Consider the following 15289-nt stretch of genomic DNA (forward strand, 5'->3'; position numbering starts at 1 on the left):
TGAGGATGTGTTAGTCTTTGCTGTATTTTTACACAGTCTGATTTCAGACAATTGCTTGCTCACGTTCATTGAGGAAGAGGAAGTAGAATGTTGTGTAATCAGATGGAATCTCAGGAATTAATGCTGATATTTGGTAAGTTGTTTCCTCTTCTTTGTGTGCCTAATTCATGCTTGTCTGGACAAATGTCAAAACTGCAGCTCTCATCAGAAATGCATGTGCATGTGTTCATTTGTATGCACACCTGTGTCATTGTACGTGTAGATACCAAAGGTGAATGCCAAGTTTTTCTCTGTTTCTCTCCATTTCATATCTGATGTAGGCACTCTCACTGGACTCAGAGATCACTACTTGGACTAGCAGGCCAGCAAACATGGGTCCTCCTTTCTCTGTCTCCCTGACCACTACCAGAGTTGGGGTTATAAGTGTGTTTTACCATACTCAGCATTTCATCTGGATGCTGGGGATTTGAACTCAGGTCCTCATGCTTACACAGGGAGCACCATATTGACCGAGCCATCCCCTCAGCCTTCCTCACCAGAAATCTTGAACTCAAAACAAAAACTTCTGAGTTCTCAGTTAACTTTCAGGTGTACTTCTCTTAGAGATTTATTTTTGAATGATGGACGTTCTTAATGTAGATTCTTCTCTACTACCTTGTCTCTGAAGAGGTGAATGTATAGGCATGCTCAGATAGGTTTCCCTGTTTGGCTCAGAAAGTCCCATTTTCTTTTTTCCTTTGGACTGAAGTTCCTGTGGGAGATTTAGGTTTGAATGGAGTGGGAACTGCCCAGACCATTGAAGCTTCTGTTGCGATATAGACACTTAAGCCAAAACAAAATCAGGCACAGTCTATAAGGCCACCTGGTTCCGACCCGAGACCCAGTTGCTCTTGTTACAGAGATCCCAGGAGCAGCCCACAGGGTGCTAGTCAATCAGCCAAGTGTGACACGTGACTATGTGTTCCTCAAGGTCTTCTCGGGATGCCTTCCAGCAGCTTCTTGAAGCCTGTGCCAAGCCTAACACTTGAGGGGAGGGGTATCTAATCACTTCAGATAAGCTGGTCCTGTTCTGACCTGGGACTGTGGAGTTCGGGCAGTACACTGCTCCCAGGAGGGATCAGAGAGGCCGGCCACTTCTATGAGTTAGAAATCCACTCTCAATGGCTACTGTGCTCCAGAGGAAAGAACTTTCTAGCATTCCCCCTGTGCCTAAGGTTTGGGGCTGAGAAGCTAATTAATGATTGAATCCTATCATTTGCCTACAACCCCAAAGTCCCAAGTCTGATCTTGGAGAATTACGTCTTGAATGTGATTCATGCAGATCCATATCCTGAGCCTGTCTTCGATGCACCCTGGCACAGCAGTGTTAGTGGGAACTGTTAGGAACATGGATGCCAATGACGGTCAGGTGAGGTCCCCTCCCTGTGTGCTACTTCTGATGTTAAATATCTGCATGCTGCCGGGTTTTGGGTTTTGTTTTTTTGTTTTGATTTTTTTGTTTGTTTGTTTGTTTGCTTGCTTGGTTTTTTTTTTCCAGGCAATCTGTGGGGTACTTCTTCCATACTGTGAAGGAAAGCAGGGGCAGACTCCAAACCAGGATGCAAGTCTCTGCACTGAAAGAACTTCTGTCGTGAGTTTGTCTTGAAGCCAGAAACAGGCTGCCTCAAACTGCAGGCGCTGACGGGAGGCCTGGAGGATGTGCATCTGAAGTCTGGTGGTCAGTTCCTGCCACTGTGGTAATGAACCCATCTTGTCCCGCCAAAGGGGAAAGCTATTATTTAGAAGGGAGGGGTTCATTTTAGGATTCTGTGTTAGCTGATACATATAATAGAAACTTTTATATTGCAGGAGCGAGAGCAATTTGTTTAATGTCAGGTTTGTCTATTCCCTTTACAACAGAGACTTTTAAAGAGCTGCTCCCCATTAATGTTGTGACTAGAACCCAGGGCCTGGAGTGTGTAGACAAGCACTCTACTTTGACAGCTTTTAATGGAACAAGTTAGCCTGCTGCCCAGTGAGCTGGCCCCTCATGCATGGCTGTGACCTACCCCACGAGTTGCGGGGTCTGTCGGACCCTCTCCGCCTTTCCCCAGCTTCCCAATCATGCTCTGCCTATCTTCCACCTGCATGAGTTACAAGGCAAGGGCTGTCCATGGCAGCTGCTGGGTGCACAGCCAAGTGTGGGACCTTCCCTCTGCCCTCATGGCAGCAGGAAATGGTGTGGAGGGAAAGAAGGGAAAAAGCATAAGGGCCGCGGAGGAAACAGTCAGACGGTGTGCTACGAAGTCCCATGGAGGACAGTCAAAAGTGAGCAGAGGGGAGGGTGGAGATCGAGGGTGGGGTTGTGGGAAACGGAGGCATATTTGGAGAAGCGTGAGTCATTCAACATTGAGAGGGAAGTATAGGGAGGCGAGCGAAGCCATTCTGGGGGAGTCTTGCTGTGGCTGAGAAAGGGCTGTGGGCTCAGGGACCATCGAGATACCACGGATGCAGGGGGCGTGGCTGCCTAGGTGAGGACACTGTGCTCGGCTGCGGCTGCACATTAGCATCGCCGGAGAACTTTGAAATGAAACAAAACAGTTCCTACACAAGGGCAAACACTGCTTGTTGTCAGTTATATATCAGAACTATAATATGGGTCTTGTAGAATAGAGATCCACACTGTAGCTACCGGAAGCTGGGAGGACAGTGGGGAGAAGGATAGAGAGGCCTGGAAATGGAGGTGGGTAGGAGAGGTGACTCCTAACACTCAATGGCACAGCAGAGTAGCAGGCTTTCAGACATTTCTTTTGTGTCACCACCTGTACCAGTCAGATGGGAGTACAAGTCAGTGATGGGAGCACATGAAAATGATGAGAGCACATGGCGGTGATGGGAGCACATGGCGGTGATGGGAACACGTGGCGGTGATGGGAGCACACGGCAGTGATGGGAGCACATGAAAGTGATGAGAGCACATGGTGGTGGTGGGAGCACATGGAAGTGATGAGAGCACGTGGTGGTGATGGGAACACGTGGCGGTGATGGGAGCACATGGTGGTGGTGGGAGCACGTGGAAATGATGGAAGCATGTGGCAGTGTTGGGAGCACGTGGCAGTATTGGGAGCACGTGGCAGTGTAGAGAGCACGTGGCAGTGTTGGGAGCACATGGCAGATGCCACTTGCCTCAGTGTAGACAAGATTAGAGAGTGAGGAAGGAGCTGGAGACCAGGTATAACTTTCAAAGCATGTCTCTAGGGACCTACATCCTCCAGCTTGACCCCACTTCCAAAGTTCCCACCACCAACTGGGGACCAGCTGTTCCACATGTGAGCCTTTGGGGGAGGAGGTTCATATTCAACCCACACCAACACCAAGAAATGATTCACATTCCATGTTATAGTTAAACTGGCCATACAATACTCATGCAATACCACACTGTGTGGTCCTGAAAAATCACACTCCATCCAGTGAGTGTGCACGTGTACAACTGTGAGTGTATCAGCTTGGTTCTTTTTGTTGGTTTGTTTTTGTTTATTTGCTTTTTTTTTTCATTTTTTGAGACAGAGTTTCTCTGTAGCTTTGGAGCCTGTCCTGGGACTAGCTCTTGTAGACCAGGCTGGCCTCAAACTCACAGAGATCCACCTATCTCTGCCCCCTGAGTGCTGGGATTAAAGATGTGTGCCACCATCACCCAGCTGTCAGCTTGGTTCTTAAGGATTCTACGTTAGTCCATCTGGGGTGTGGCCCAGGTATCTAAGAGTCCTCCATGATCAGGGACTCCAAAATGAAGCCAGGGTTGGGCACTGCAGGCTTAGGAAGGAGTTCAATTCAGAGGGCAGGGCCTGCTGGAGAGTGTAGAGAGGACGCTAGTGTTCTGGACCTTAGACCATTTTGTGATAGCAGAGTCTATGGTCCCTCAGCTTCCGACTGCATTCTCACTGCTCCTGGAAGGACACAACGAAAAACCGTTTGACCTCTTTCGCTGGGCATGTCTTGGGATGCTGGCCTCAGCCAAGAGAGGGCTGCTTCAGTCACCTGCGGTTCCAGTACTTCAGGGACAAATGGCATGCTACCCTCTGGAGGGCTACAGGACAACCTTTCAAAGGATGTGCATAGACCTTACCAGAAGCAATTTCCAGATCCTTGGAGTGCACGCTAAGCATGTCCCTTCTCTCCAGTGGTACTTCTTTCCCCGTTTTTCTTCCCACCAGAAGTAGGACTTCCCCGTAACCACCACGCCGTAGGCACTGTGCCAGAACCACCAGCAAAGGCAGTGAGATGGCACAGGCTCTGAGAGCCACATGAGAAGAAGGCACAGTGTGCGCCTGGTTCCTTCTCGGCAGTCCCTAGCAAACCCAGACACTGTCTTTCTCCCCAGAATTCGACTCTTTAGGGGAGACAGTTGTCTGTCAGGAAGGCAGGCAGTGACATACTCATTTGAATTAAATTGAAGCCATGCTGCTCTTACCCAAAGAGCAGGGCCAGGGTGACAGAAGGGTGGGGTCACAGTGAGAGCACTTGGTAGTGGCCTACCCGTATCCAGCTGTGTGATCCAGTCCTTATGCTACGTGTAGCTCACCCGCTCCTTCCAACAGCCTGTCCCATTATTCATTCCATTATTATTTCCAATTACAGAGAATATTTATGTATACTAGATTAATAACTTGCCCAAGACAGAGAATAGATGGAGTAAAAATAGGGCAGAGATTTTTTCATAAACAATATGAACTAAATTTACACTTCTAATATTTTGACAAAAAGTAAAGTTTGTACATATTCAGTATAGTGTTCTAACACTTTAAGCAATTGTTTAAATATATAATATACATCTTTATATATAAGCTTTCTCAATGTGCAAGAAGGTCAGTCCTTTGAGGAGGTTCATAAGCAATGTATTTGAAGATCACTGGCTTTGAGCCAAAGAGTCCCAGCTAAGACTCTTGGCTCGGTCCCTGAGCAGTGCTGGCCAAGCCCCACCCTCTCTGAGGCTCAGCCCTCATGTGTAAAAATGAAGACAAGTGTCTCTTTTCAGCAAGGTTGTTGGAAAGATCAGATGAGCTATCCTAAGAGGAGGCCTGGCTTGCAGCCCACTCTGCTGAATAGCAAGAATCATTAACACAGTTGGCATCTTGGAAACCTTGCTGGCATGGGATGGGGGGTCCACTTCAGTGAGCTCTGTGCTCCCCCTATTTGCTAAGTACAATGGTTCCCACATTTGTTCCCACGGAAATCTCATGCGCAGTGGGAACGTGGTGCAGCTAGGCTCCGTGTCTCCCATTGCCTTCCCTTTCCAAACTTCCTCAAAGAAAATCTCCAGACATGGCTTCTCCAAGAAGCCTCCCTGGGAGACGTAGGACCACGGTGGCCTTCCGTGCCCATTGTGGCAGGTACTTCATCAATAATAACGGGCTGATGATGAATTCTGGGCATGGGGTAATAAATGAGGCAGGCGTTTCTCTCACCCTCACCAAACTGGTGATCTAGAAAGGTGAACGGGAATGTCACCGGTTGGCATGGTGACAGCAGACCAACAGGGCCAGGGGAAGAAGCCCAGAGAAAGGTACCTACCAGGTTAAGGCCACCACCAAGAGTGTCCTAGAGAAAGAGCTGTCTAAACTAAAATGTGGACCAGTGGAAGGCATGCTGGGCTCTGAGAGCTGAGATTTCCCTGATGCAGCTGTGGAGATAAATGTTTACTGGCCTTGAACTTGATGTCACCCATTTCTTTGCCTCCTGGACAATGACATATACCTGGCAAACATAATCTCCTGTAAGTCTTGTGTTTACCCGCTAGTTGCCCAATTATGCAACAGCACAGCAAGCAGGCAGTAAGCGTTATTAATAGGAAAAGAGGCCTTTCGGAAACCCTCGTGCTGCGTCACCTCTGGGCCTGGGCAGTGCTGCATGAAACCCAGGCTAGCCAGACAGGGGCTCCCAGCATCCCACCTGTTGGCTCCGAAGACATGAATGCCTAGGAGGCAACATTCTGGTGTTCACAAGTGGCTCCCAAATCAGGATTTACCTGGGCGCACTTGGCCTGCAGAAGGAGTGTATGTCCACGGATCTCCAGGCTGAGGCTCTGGGCCAGTGAGCAGCAATGACAAGACTTGTCTCAGCCTGCATCTGCTGTCCCAGACCAGAGCAGAGTCATCAGCGGGGATAAGAAGGCAGGGTGGCCCGTTCACACTCGCTCCTTCTTAGCAAGTCAGATCCAGTCACTCAGCTGACGCACTCAGCTTTACTTGCTGCCCTAAAGTGACCGTTGACCTTTGCCAAACCCCCACCCCAGCCCAGTTCACACATCTCACGGTACTCTGTTCAAGCCCACAAAGTTCACAGACTCAGGGAAACAAATGCTATGCAGCAACAAAGCAAAGCCAACTGGGATTGGGGATTCCTTTTTAAGACCCAAAATGAAGACCTTCTGTGATGTTTCAGAATCTTCTATTTGTGGGATGTTCCTAGAAAGCCACAAACCAGAACTTCTTGTGTTCCTCAGAGAATGAACCTGATTCCCACACTGCCAAACCATCCGAATCTCCTGGTTGGCTCCAGGGAGTTGGTGGTACCGTGCTGGCAGCCTAGCTCCCCATCCCACAGCTGAAGAAGGCCGCACTTCAGGCAAATCAATCTGCGAGTTTTCCAGCTTCCCACCTTCAGTGCTGACGTTCCCTGTGGTTACGATGAAAGAAGTTGCTCAATGAGTGAGACTTCAGAGGAGACTGAAATCCAGGAGGGGAACGGAAGCTCAGTGTGGGAAGCCGGGGCCAGAGAACTGGCCTCAAAACTTTGACCCACTTGTGAAGTGTCTGGTTCATAGACCAGGGTGCTCAAGGCTTACCTTGCCTTGTCGAGGGAGACCAGTCACTTAAACCAAGCCAGATCCAATCGCTTCCAGGGGCACTCTTTCATGAAAGCAGGCCTGTCCTGACTGAATTCTTTTACGTGCCTGTTTGTGGCCCCAGTCACTTGATCCTGTCTCATGCATGTGGTTGGCTTTTGTGAGCATCCACAGTCAGAAATAACGCTCTCTTGCTTCCCCGCTCCTGGACCACAGAATAGACAAGCGTTTCGTCTACAGCAAAGACAGGCTCCTGATCTAATGGTTTCCAAGGTGTCATTTCCACAATGATAAAAGGTTTCCACCCCAAATCCAGCTCCTGCTGCGACCCTGGTTTAGGACCACTTAGAGACATGCTGTACTCCACAGCCTTCTTCTGGAGGGGACATCTGGCCGGTGTGGACATTGTGGCTTGCTGTCATCCTCTCTAAGGCCCATGCCAGGTAAACATCCAACATGGGCCAATGCCTCCAGCCAAGTGAGGCCGCTGAAATCAAAACACACAGACCCTGCTGCTGGGACCAGTAGCCACTTTCTGTTAGCTGGGGAAGGACTGCCATTTGTTATTGTCTCGGAGCTGACACCATGCCAACCCGCACATCTGGAATCGGTTAGGAAGAAAGAAGAGCAGGAGAGCCAGGGTCTCATGACCCTGCCGTCTTCCTCGCCGTAGCTCTGTGTAACTCACTGGTTAGAAGCGGTAAGTGGGCCTCCAGCTAAGCACAGAGAGTAAAGGGAGAAAGAACTCACAATGGCACAGCAGCGGATTGCTTCAGAGGGGCTTCGGGGGGCTCCGTGTCTAAACAAACACTTGTTTGAAGCTGCACGCCATGCTGTTCTTTAGTCACATGCCAAGCCTTGGTGAGCCCAGCCTTGAGGTCCGTGTCCTTCCCGAACTTGGCCGACTCTGCCGCATAGTCCCAACGGCTCGATAGAATTTGCACTTGTTGGGTTTGGTCACACAGAGAGAGTCAGGCCGCAAAGACACACGCTTGCTCCCTCCCTGGCCTCCTGGAAACTGCAAGCAGTGTTCAGCAGTACCAACAGTACCAACATGTGATGCTGGTTGGTGGTCCTGCAGATGACATCAGGGTCCACAAGTCCTCGGGGCCTACTTTAGGGCTTTTTGCTTTTGAAGAAGTGGTCCAAAGAAAAATCAGGTCTAATTTTGAGAAGACTGAAAGACTCAGGCCTAAGGGTACTGAGTGTATGCTATACAACAGAGAAGAGGGGAAAGGGTGGCTTATTGTAAAAAGTCAAGGTTGCATTTTCTTTTTTCTTTTTTGGCCAGTCAGACTCAGTACATATAAATGTGACTTCTCTGGACTCTCCTGAGTCTCCTGAATTATCAAGTACTAACAAGAACCAGAAAGCCAGCCCAGCAGTCTTGGCTCCAGTTTCTGCCCGAGGAGCTGCCGTCTACCTCGCTGACACGGCTTCCTTTCGCCCAGATGATGAATCACCTCTTCTGGGAAGACTCTGGGACCCCTTCCCCCTCCCTGCTCCCCTCCCTGCCCACACCAGCTGTATGGTGTGGCGTGTGGTTGGTACTTCCCTTAGGAGCTGCTTTTGCGTAGAGTCTTGTATTAGGCGCTGATTTCACCGTATGCGCGTCTGGCTCTCTATGGGCCGAGCGCCTCCCCCCAGGCATGACTCACTCCCGTCTGGAAGCAGTCCACTACAAGCTAGCTCAGGCAGATGCAAAGACCCCCTCAAGACCCACTTTCTGGAGTGTGCTGGCTTCTGAAAACTGTCAGGACATTTTTCAAAGCGCTGACTAATAGGATCAGCTCAACCGCTAACGTGGCTGCTGAGTTAGAAATGAGGTAACTCTTTTGTTGTCTGAAGACTTTGATGTCCTAAATGTTAGACAATGCCATTAGTTTAACCAGTTCTCATCTACGCAACTTATATTTGATCGGTATTGAAGCAAAGTATTCAAAGTTTTTCTTTCAGTGTGCCTGGCATAGTGTTGTCACACGTCCATGGACTGTGTGAGCCACCCCCTCTACCTGGGACCTTTAATTCTTAGTTCATGTGATTGCCTGGGATTTTGAAGACGTGCTGTCTGCTTCACAGGTGTGAGTTCTTCTCCAGAGTAAGCTGCACTGGGAAAAATAGTTCTGCCCTGCCCGAGTCAGACAGAACTCAATGCTTTAGTGGAGAAGGCTAAAGAGGGGTCTAGACAGGCTAAGGAGGACGATGGAGGCTGGCTATCACCTGCCAACATGGACTTAGAAAACCTGAGAGCTGATGAGATTGCCCAGTGGGTAAAGACACTCACCACCAAGCCTGAGGCCCAAGTCCCATCTCTCATCTATCCTTGCGACCAAGATGGTTGAAAGAGAGAACTTGGACATGTATCCTGTATCAGGCGTAAACACACAGGAAGTAAATAAGTAAATAAATAATTGTAAAAACAAACCAACTAAAAGAATCCCTTACACACACTGAGACAGTAAATTATTGTCTGGGGTCTAGACAACCCCTGGTGTGAGGACTGGGGAAGCCCCTTCAAGAGGCTCCAGGATACAGAGAGTGAGATATTAGTCCTAAGTTACCTAGGTGTCCATGCAGATGCCAGGGATGTTGTACAAACCTCAAAATAAAGTCCCTCTTCACCCTGCAAGGTGAGCAGCTGCTTCCTTGTTGTACGTCTAGGGATCGAGCCCAGGGATAGGCAAGCCCTCCATCATCAGGCTGTGTCTCCAAGTTGTTCAGTCACATTTTTATTTTATGTCAAAATTCTAGATGCTTCTTCAGAGTTAGCACCTGCAGTAGGGACGTCTGGAGGGAGTCGAAAGTCACACCGCTAGGGACCAGCAGTGTAGCTGGCCGATTAGAATCCTCCTGAGGAGCCTGGGAAGCTCCAGTCCTCAGAGACTCACCAAGCTGTTGATAAGAAGTGTTCTAGTAGCCAGGAGGTGATGGCTCACACATTTATTCCCAGCACTCAGGAGGCAGAGGCAAGCAGATCTCTGTGAGTTCAAGGCCAGCCTGGTCTCTAGAGAGAATGAATTCCAGGACAGGCTTCAAAACTAGTCTCAAAAACAAAACAAAGCAAAAAGAGTGTTCTTGTATGCTGGGAGGTGAGGGCTGCTGTGTGCTTGATATGGTGTCTCACTGTGAGGCCCAGGCTGGCCTGGAACTTGCTGTGTGAGTGGTCTGCCTGGGTAAGTGACACTAATTCAAACAGCCTTAACTCTGAGGTGAATCGGAAGTTTGGCCCAGTAGCTCTGGGCTTATTTCACTCTGGAGGAGAGAACACTTGGCTACCACTCTCCTCAGTAAAGCTGCTGCCTTCATCAGAGTGACTTGGGGGAAGCTGGGAGGGTTTGCTCAGTGGACCTCTGTGCAGAGAAAGTGATAGGGTTTCAAAAGCTACATGGCTTCCTTACATGGTGAGGGGCACATCTTCGAACACCTCCTCCAGGGAGAGACCTGATTGGGGCATTGAGGGAATGAAGAAAAGATAGACACTCAAGAAAGCTCGGATTGGGTGGCTGGGACTCTCTGGTGAAGAAGCTGCAGTGTGTTTATGACATACAGTTGAACAGGTAGGTGAGGTTATCGCTTACAGCTGAACTTGGAGGCAGGATTAGCTAATGTCTCTAGGAGCCATCTCTGGAGGGAAGCAGACTTTAAGCATAAACAACTGGGGAGAGAAGGTTAATGATGGATATTTTCTGCACCCACTGTCAACATTCACACTTGAATCCCCAGGAAGGCTTTCTATCCCTCTGAGCCTCGAGGGGAAGGAGGGGCTTTGTCATTTTCCCATGAATCTGGTGCTACAATCCTTGACATGGGCACCTGTCATATATCCGTGCAGGATTTCACATCAGAACACAACACACATCCACTCAGGATTTCTTCTACTCCCTACAGGGCACAACTTGCATGGTGGTTTGGGGTATAGCATGGGGCTGGGTGTGGTTTCTTCATATGTTGACTTTGCTTTGCTGACTTTGTGGCCACTCTGGTGGGTTTCTTTGATTCTCTCAGCCTTGACTTCTTTGTGTGTGGAGTAGAGAAGATGGCAGTACCCAAGCTATAGGATTCTCTCAAGGATGGGAGGGCTTAATACATGCCTTTGGTAATCCGCTGACGGCTCGGCATCCTGTGTACACACATGCCCATTTCTGACACTCCTCTTCTGGTTCTTCCTGCCATCTTTCTCAGGATGCCTTTTCTCCACACAGTCTGGAGGGACCACGGAGACTGGTCCTTGCTTTTGTTGTGTTCAGAGCCATTTATCCAGGTCTGTTATCTGTGTCCTCTTTTATCACTACAAATGCTGTGCCCTTCACTATGAGACATTGTGTGGCTTGTGAGCATCTCAGTGTCCACCATGGCCTGGGGACTCATCTGGAGTCCCATGAGTGGAGCAGGGAAGAGGAAGGTGCCAGGGAGATTTGTAAGATTGAGGGGTAGCATGCAGTTAGCAGATAGAATACCAACAGATTTTCTCTTGGATCCTGTCTTCCTGGCTGGGCCTAGTGTTTTACTGGGTGTGGTTAATGGAGGGTTGGGAGCAGTACAAACTGGGTTTAATATGGCTCTCTGTATGGGATTTAATTCTATCCTTTCAGGGCTGGGCAATATCAAGTTTCAGAATGTTGAAACACAATGACAGACTCTCACCATCCTGCCCTTCACACATCGCCTTCTGTAGCATGGCTTTGAATGTCTGGGATGTTCTGGGCAGAGTCGGATGAACCCTGGAGAGGAGCATTCGTAGGCTTGGGCCTCAGTTAGAAGATTGGCTGCTGCCGTCACAGCTGCTCCAGTCTGCCTTTGCCTTTGTCTTTCCCTCTGCCAACACTGCAACTGAGGAAATAGAGACTTACTTCCTCTTGGTTTTGAGGATCTGCCAGAGAGCCAGCGTGTGACTTTGGGAGCACCTTCTTGGGGACTCTCGCCCCTTCATGCTTGTATGGGATGTTTTCAGTGGGCAGCCAGGGGAGGAAGCCAGGAATAACATTCCTCAGAGCCCTTCAGAGCTGTAGCTGGAACCAGAAGCCACGCATGGCTGTGTAGTCCTAGACATGCTGGTGAGTGGCCCCCTAAACAATCCCACTGAAGTCTCTGTGACAAGTCTCCTAAACAAGCCCACTGATGGGCCATAAATATCAAGTTGATTCCATGCTGTCTTATTTTGGGGTACATAAAAGGACCATGGGGCAAACACACAGGCTATCTATCAAGACAGACTTTCACCCTCAAAAAGAGAAGCCTCGTCAAGTGGGAAAACCCGGGAGGGAAAGCCATCTGAAAATGCTCCAGCCCAGAAAAATTAAGTAATTTGCCTGAGCAAGACCTTTTAATGGTAAAGTTGGTTATGCAAGTGCTAATATGTGTGCCCGAGACAAAGAAGAGCACGGGAAGCTGGTGTGATCTGTGTGTGGGAGGAGAGGAGGTGGGTCCAGCAGGAGCTGACCAGGTGCACATGCGCAAGCTGATGAGGGGAATCAAGGGGGGTAATTTCCAAGCGGAGTGAGTGTCAGGTGCACAGAAGGAGGCAAATAAATCATGAGATCTTTTGCTCTAGGTGATATGGATGGATTTTCCATTGATCTAGTCTTTCCCCTACATTTTTCAAGCTTTTTGTAGTAGAGCTGTGTTCCTTTTCCTGTACGTCAAAAGAAAAAATCAACAGAGCAGTCTGGATCTTCTTCCATAAATAGTAGCCATCAGGAGTGTCTAGGTGAGCAGAGTTTGGAGGTTGGAGTAGGCAGGGGAGGCTGGGAAAGCGGGTGAGAGAGTAGGGTAGGAGATGATGTTAAGGAGTTGGCTGTGGGTCGGTAAGGGAGCGGCAGGAATCTGGGTGTTCAAGGGTTAGAGAGCAAGCAGAAGCTTTGAGGAGAGACTTGGAAAGAACGTTGGTCTTGGTAACAGAAGACATATGGGAATCAGAAAGGGAGGAGGGTCAAATCCACATGCAGGGTTTCCTGCCTTGAATGGTGCCATCAGCAAGAGTATGAAAAAGATATGTTGGCCCAGAGAGCTGTGTGGATGCCTGACTTTGGAATGCAAGGTCACCTGGTACTATCTAGCTCGCTGGGGCCATCGCCTGCCTTGGAGAGAAAGAAAACACAAGCAGAATGGCATGGGTGAGCTTGGTCCCGCAAGCCAGCGAACCGTCATCTTGGGCATCACTCTGCAAAAGTATTTGAGGTTAGGCAATTAAAGCAACCCTAAGGACACCTCCGGGTTCTCCTCAGAGATTTCAGCTGTGCCAAATCAATGAAGTTCTCTTTATGAAAAATCAATTTCCCTGGAAAACAAATTTGGGTTCTAACCAGCAAGTAGCATTTGGCAAACTCTCATGAAGAAAGCCAGTGTTCGGAGAAGAGAGGGAAACAGAAAGCCATTGAGCAGAGCAAGCCCGGGAGGGAGCCTGGTGCTGTTTCAGGGCTGTGACAGCTGCTGTCTCCATCAGCTGGGCTTGGTTTCTAAGATCTTACCACCACAAGCCATGGTCTGTCCTAGCCTCGTTGGAGTGCTGGAAGCGGGGAGGGAGAAGAGAAGATGACTTGGAGCCCCATTTTCTCTCCCTGTTCAGTGTGTAGAGGACACTGTCTATCAGCAGCAAGACCCAGAGCAAAAGCCACTTGACTGTCATACCTCGATGGCCATCCACAATGGGAGCTAGCATCAGCAGGAGCTGAGATTTCCTCTGTGCTTGTTTGGCGGGGGCAAATATTCCAGGATATTCCTCTTGGGTCAATCATTTGACTTGTACTGTATCGTCCCCTGAAGGTTGTCTGTCTAACATGACCCCATAGGCCCAGGCTTCTAGGGAACGATACCGATGGGACTCTGTCAAAAGTGTGGAGCCCAATTCTGTAAGTCTGAAGAGAGTTTTAGAGTCTGTACTTCTAGCACATTCTCCGGTGGTGTGGATGCTGCTTTCTGGACTCCACGTCTGGAGTAGCAAGGCTGGAGTGGTAGAGCTCTGGAAAGACAAATCCCACAGGACACCATGGTCACACCTTACCTGTAGCAAATGCGGCAGCTTCTCGCCTGTGTTCCTTACACGGATAGAAGTACTGCATGACGTGTGACACGGGAAACAGGGTTCCCAGATCTGACACATTCGTTCTTGGAAGTCCCATGCAAATATGCCTTCCTAGGCATATTTTTTTCCTTCTAGGTTGTATGCGGAGCAGGCTGGAGAGGCTGAGAGTCCTCTGGAAAAGGTTTGACAATTTCCCTTGATGCCCAAGCACTTGGGGGATGGAAACAGTAGCGCCAGGCCTGAGCTGGCCCGTCGCCTGTCTGCCTCTCGCCCACGGTCACGGGATCCCGTGCAGAAAGCTCGTTGGAAACACTGGTTTGTCTTCTGCTACTGAAGGCCCATTGTCGAGTGCTCCCAAGCTGTTTACCCACAGCTTCTGGTGATCTTGTTTGTGCCACAAAACATGAAAGCCACCGTTTTTCTAAAGTACCTGAAAGAAGTCTAGTAATTATTGTTCCAAACAAGCCTCATTTTCTTGTGTTTAGATTTTCTAACATGGAAAGAAAAAAAAAAGCTCCCAAATGAAAGGACTGTTTTGCCCTGGCAGCTCCAGGACCTCCCCACACAGCGACATCACCCTCTTTGAAGCAGCAGCTACTACCATGGGGGGTATGTTTACATTTCTCCCTTTTATGGGGACGGGTGGGCGGTGTGGAACTTGTGGTGGAATTTTTAAAAATATCTAAACAGTAACTGAAGCGTTACTGTGATCTCCTCGGTGAGCTCATGGAAAGCTCGAGCCTTCCAATGTTAGTTTTATGGAGAGGGGAGTGAGGACGGTGAGATCACAGAGAACGGGGTGCGGGACTGGAGGGTGGAAAGCAAGTGCTTCCCGGACTCCTCTCCCAAGTTAGCAGGGTTTCCTGGCCTGAGGGACGCTTTCTGGGATCAGGTCTGCACTTGATTCTCTATGGGTGTCTTCCAACATCCTGGACCAGACAGTCATCGCATTCAGAGATGCTTTCTAGCAGAGCAGAGGTTGTTTGACTCGGCTTTGTGTGCAGCCTTTCTCTCTGTTACGAGTTTCTCCATCAAGGCCTTCCTCGTCCCACTGCGTCTCCACCCACGGGGTTATCAGCCTCCACTCTGCTTGTTCCTCCCTCCATCAGATCACTGAACAGCTCTTGCCCTGTGTCCCCTCACTGGAGAATGGTTTCCAGGTCTGAGTCGCTGGATCAGGCTGTCTGTGAACATTCCACGGAGATGAATCACGTGCACCTCAAACTCATCAGGTCCCGAGCGACTCATCTTTCCCTGGCAGAGTCCACCCATCTCCACGGCCTTCACACGAAAAACAGCCACAGTAGCCGCCATCATGATGCCCGAATCTCAAACACCTCACTCACCCTCGATGCTTCTTTGCCTCCCAGTGCATAGTGTGTCAGTTGCTTTCCTCACTGCTGCGATCTGACAAGACAGTTTCAGAGAGGAAGGTCGTTTTGGCT

General features: G+C 49.4%; 1 long non-coding RNA gene across 1 annotated transcript; it reads left to right on the forward strand.

Annotated features, from left to right (window-relative positions):
* Positions 1-1072: 1072 nt before the first annotated feature.
* Positions 1073-14532, forward strand: LOC146892104 (uncharacterized). Its single transcript, XR_015005225.2, has 3 exons — positions 1073-1408; positions 1538-1736; positions 14330-14532. It is a non-coding gene; the product is annotated as an uncharacterized LOC146892104 (long non-coding RNA).
* Positions 14533-15289: the final 757 nt, after the last annotated feature.

This window comes from Myodes glareolus, chromosome 14 (assembly GCF_982192425.1).
Source record: "Myodes glareolus chromosome 14, mMyoGla1.1, whole genome shotgun sequence".
NCBI lineage: Eukaryota > Metazoa > Chordata > Mammalia > Rodentia > Cricetidae > Myodes > Myodes glareolus.